Genomic DNA, 5,647 nt, shown 5'->3' with positions numbered 1-5,647 from the left:
GTAATTCTCCATAAAATGCGTGTTCATTGCTCATATAATATGAGTCATATTTTTTATTTCAAGCATTTTGAGTAACTTAAAATTGAACACGAATTCAAGCACATAATCGATTAACTTACTTTGCCGAAGAGTAATTTCCGATAGCAATGGTAGTGCTTTTGCGAGGTGTGAATGATCAACATTATTCATTTTAAGTAGTATATGTTTTATGGTTGGTGATCAATGAAATCGTGCAAATTTACCGTCCATCTATCATAGGTATCAAAGTATTCAAGTTGATCAAACAAAAAAGGATATCCCAATGGATGTGGATATCCTGGATTGTACATTACTAACTTTTTTAAGTTGTGTCACAATATTCATTAAGTTGAATAAGTAGATATTGGACTCTAACTTTGTAGTATCCAGAAAATTTGAACTCCATAAATCATGTGCCCAAAACAGCGCAAAAAACGAAATGACGTTTTCAAGTCAAGGATCATTTGATGTTCAATTGTTGGCTTATCGGTACGACGCAACGTCAATTTATTTTCACTATATGAAAGTGTAGTTTGTTGACTATATTTTCGAAAGTACACGCTTTCATCAGCTCTGCGTAGTCTCTTGTTTGCATCGGCCACACTCAGAATGTCACACAGCTCCAAATATTCGAAATATTCTTCGAGACAAATGAGATTCATATCCGTAATCTCCATTTTGTCGACGATGGGTCCTGTGAAGGAAATTGAAAAGGTATTGATTTAGAAACAGTGTATGCATTCTGATAGTTAATTGGTCAAATCAATAAAACAAACAATGGTTTCAACTATGGAATTGATTAATTGCCCTTTCAATTGTAGTACTGTAGCGCTAAAGTAATGCTTCATTTTCACACACAGTGCAGTACAAATTGAGAATTTCAATAGCTAACCTTTCTTGTAATAATAACAAATTTTTTCCTTCAATATCTTAGTAGTTTGAATGGTTTCAAGCTTCGTTCGTTATTCAAATAGAATTGAAAAATATTTACACTTCAAGCAGTTCTGTAAACAGAAAATGCTCTTAAAATTTGGCACTAATTTCCGTTTGCAGTGATTAGGTTTTGACTTCGATAATAAAAGCACAACTGACTGCCGTTTCGAGTGTTTCGACTTTTTTATTTTTGAAGACTTGGCCATTATTGTCCATATTTGTATTACCACCTGTCAAAAAATGTCATTTTGTCTTAATTGTATGTTGAATGTGTTGTCGTTCTTGGAATTGGTGATTTGCTGATATTTAGTTAGGTACAGTCTTGCACTCAATTGTGATTGTGTACTGCTCTGTGGGTGTGTGAATATTCTAACCAGTTCATATGTTTGGTTGATAATTGGGAGGAAAAAATATTGGTGACACATGTCAAACTGTTTAACTTTATCTCCACTACAGAGTACTCATGCATTCTACGGAATTTTAATTTAATTTTTGAAGTACGCGCCCATAGACGTTTCACTTCAAATTTTTCTCCTCATTTTTTTTTTGTCCATGGAAATATTTTAGGCCTAGAATCAAAGTATAAAACCGATTTATTGGGCTAAGAACTCGTTTGGTTTGCGGCACAGAAAACAAAAAGAAGAAATGGTGTATAATAATATTATCGGCTCCTTCCGCATTCGGCAAATGATCGAAGAAGTTATGGCAATGGCCAATAAGTGCATAAATATTCTGAAAATTACTTAAAAGTACAATATTATTTATGCTTTTTGTAATCACGCCGTGACTGTTCGAGAGTGAGTATCACATGAAAATGGTGGTTTTGGATGAGACGATGCGACTTACATTTGCCCCGTTGTGTGTACAACGGCATACACACAGGCCATTGCAAGTATTATGCGAAAACGTAATATATTTTAATAGTATCCGATGAGCATTAACCTGTGATCGACGCAAACATCAAACAAAACGTGTGGCGGCCCATTCACACACAGGCATAATCAAAATATAGCGCTTTGGACTGTTCACAGTGCAACGGGAACCGGCATCAAAACCGATTCTGAAATATGATGTACGAAAAGCAAGAAATATTTCTTTGATGTAATTGATACACATTTATTATCTGTAGCAAGCCAATGTGGAGTGAACTATACCTTCAACATTATGCTTAGCACAACCGTACACACGGCACAACATGAACAAAATATTAAATTATTTCATTATGGTCATTAATGTGCGAGCGAGAGCATGGACATTCGTAGCCCGGTGCTCATGTTTTGTTGATTCAACGAGAGCCAGTCGAATTTATTATGCGCATTCAGCAGAAGAAGAAGAAGAAGAAGAAAAAAACCATCGTCGGCGAGAAAGAGAGAGATAGAGAGAGAGAGAGAGCGGGAGAGAGAACCGGAAAAGCGAATTCGTATCCATAAATGTGAACATGGTTGCAAAATCGGCAATGGACACATCAATGGCGGCAATTTCTTTTCATTTGGCAAACACGAGTCCGAAGCTCTCCTCTGGTTCGTGGTGTTATTTTTTTTTCGTAAGTGTTTGTTGTACTCTCAACAGTCGCATGCCTCGTATTTATATGCTAATGATGGTGTGTTGACTAACGAAATTGCTCCACGAAATAACTAAGTATGAGAAGCGAAACGAACACACCGAAAAAACCTCTGTCGGCTTCAACGTGGCACTATGTGGAATTATGCTACGCTTTATAACAACGTCACATGCATATTTCGAACCTTTTTGAGAGGAAGAAAAAAAAGGTGCAACACGCCATACTTAAAGGATTCGTTTTTTTCATCCTGCTTGATGATTAAATATACACAAGTGTAATCGCTCATCTTATTACTTTTTATTGAAATTATGAAATGCACTTCCAGTCGAAAAAATTATATTAAAACACATCGAATTAATACCTACAATTTGCAATAATAAATTCAGTCAATTTATTGTATTTATTCAATCGCCATATCCATCATATATGGTCAAATGATCTTATTTAAGTTTATGACCTGAAATTGAATGCTTTGCCGCCTTTGTGATGGAATTGAACGTTTCAAAGAGTCTCTTGAGTTCATTTTTGTCGCATTGAACTCGATTGAAATATTCAATTACGCGTTTTTTAGCACTCATGCTGACTCTAGGCACACATTTAGCGCAAAATTAAAAGTGAAGTGAAAAAACGACAAGAACAAAAAAATTGCCATTCTTCATGATGAATTAATTTAAAAAGCTATCGTCAAATTTTTTTTTATTCAGAATAAATTGGCATTTCATAAGCTCGAACGTAGCTTGTTTGTTGCGAAAAAAGAATCACACATCAAAATGTTAATAAAGAAAAATTAGCGAGTAAATTATCAGAATCATGGAAGAAATTAGCAAATTTCGCTCATGTTATCGTAGAATATGTAAATTTTATTGGTGAATATGTAAACTTTGTGGCGTTCAAGGCCAAGAACCATATATACATGATAAACCATAGAAAAGCATATTCGTTATCATTATCGTGTGTATGTCTCCGCTATCGCTATATTTGTCATTTTGTCTCTCATTTGCTATGACCCGTAAATATTGTCATTGTCACCTTAACCACCGCTGCTAAAATGTAATTCTTTAACGAAATCGTTCACTGACTTCAAATAGTTTATTATTCATTCGTTATTCACCGCAGCAACAGAGATAAATCTTGAGCTTTCTATGTACTAAATCGTTAAATAAACTTGAATCGTTGATTTTTCTTTCTCGTTTGTTCGTTGAAGAAAAAACCATTTTTCGACTATAGAAAGCGTGTAGAGCGTTAGGGGAATGTTTGTCGATGAGTCCAGTGACCGTTAGTTAATAAAAGCAACACGCAGATTCTTAGCGATCCACCTTTTCAGCATGTCCGCTCCACCTCTTCTTATGTTATCAATTTTTCGCCGCCGTCGTCATCGTCGTCGCCATAAAATCTGATTCTCTTTTGTCTTGATTGTTTTCTTTCTGTTCTGTTCTCTCTCGCGTTGCATGAAACCGCACTGTATACGGAACACGATTATAAGGATGCACAATATGAAATCGTTCATCACCCTTTATGTTTAAATCCCGTTCTCCTTATTTGGCATTGTCGTCGACAACATTCGCCAAAAACCTATATATAGACACGTAATATACAAAGAAACGACGTATCGCATAAATGGTGTAAATGAAAGCCTTGATGATGCTCACGTTTTGCTCTTTATCTTTTCTACACAAAAATGGAAGCGAGAGCCAAATGTTGGGCTATTTACTCGCAACATCGGGTGGGAAAAAATGTGGAAAATTCGTCCCGAGCGCGCGCATACAAACACACAATTCAACCAATCTCAACTACTATATGTATTAAATCGGATTCGAATGGAAGCGAGAGAAAAAAACGACCATTTGCACAGGAAACGAGCAAGAGACAGAGAAACGGAACAAGAGAGAGAGAGAGAGAGAGAAAAAGTGTAGCTTTTGTGGTGAAAAGCAATCGAAGCGATTTTATTTGGAAAATAGCTCATGTCCGGAAATTGAAAATGAAAATTGATTGTGTATACGAATATTTGATTCAAATGCTTGTGCCATTATGGCACTAAAGAACATTTTATTAAATTGGATTTCTTCACCAGAATTTCAATTCGCCAAAACACCCAAATGCCGTATTTTTTTCTATACCTCTCTCCTTCATGCTCCTTTTTCAAAATGTAGGAAAACATTTTTCGGGTCGAGTGGAAACACACACACACACAGAGAGAGAGAGAGAGAGAGAGAGAGAGAGAGAGAGAGAGAGAAAAAAACTCGACAAAAATGAGGAAGAAATAGAGCCCCTGTTGATACATAATTCATTATTTCATTTGCGAGTTCTAACAAGAGTTCTACGTAGTATTGCGACAAAGTTTCACACTTTCATCCGACCAACCGACCAAGCGACCGACCGAGTCGCACATACAATGTCCTGTCCATAAATAATAGAGAGAGAAAAAGCGTGCGAGCGAGCGAGTGAGAGCGAGAGCCTCAAAAACTATATCATGCAAATTGTTTGAGTTGGGCTTGTGAAAACAAATTTACTCGATATAATTGCTAAACGATTTCATGATTTGGTTGTTGTTCATGCCATCACACTGGTTTACACAAAGAAATTTTCGCCTTTCGCTCCTCGAAAATCGATTTGTGAATGTGGCGAGAGATAGAGCGAGCAAGCGAGTGAACGAACGACGCTTTTCATATACATAAAAGATTAAATTTTGTTTATTTTTCCGTTAGCTCCGCCCATCGAATCAGAATGCTTCTCCGCAGCACGCAGCACGCATCATGTTCGAAAATTCGAACATCAACGCTGCACCGCTCTGGTTCGCCGTCGCTGCCATACCGCACCGCACACGATTCACTGCAAAGTAAATAAAAAGCGTTTCACTGTTCTCACACTACATTCCGAACGTACTGTTGACAGCTTATGTACCAGATGGATAGGAGGAGCCAATTCATAACGCGTTGAAGAGAGAAAAGTTGAGTAGGAAAAAAACGAGTATCACAAACTGGTTTCAATAACACATCAAATTGGCCACGGAACACAGAGCACAAATGCAACACTCGAACGAAGTGCGATGCATGCACCAATACACTCTCAAAAACCCGAACCGAGTGAAACATATGGGAAACATGAATAAAACAGAAGAAAAAGCCCAATACACAC

This window comes from Sitodiplosis mosellana, unplaced genomic scaffold, assembly GCF_009176505.1.
Source record: "Sitodiplosis mosellana isolate CC-2019 unplaced genomic scaffold, AAFC_SMos_1.0 Smas_scaffold_11, whole genome shotgun sequence".
Taxonomy (NCBI): Eukaryota; Metazoa; Arthropoda; class Insecta; order Diptera; family Cecidomyiidae; genus Sitodiplosis; species Sitodiplosis mosellana.
The sequence above is the reverse complement of the archived record's forward strand: the minus strand, read 5'-3'. Positions refer to the sequence as shown.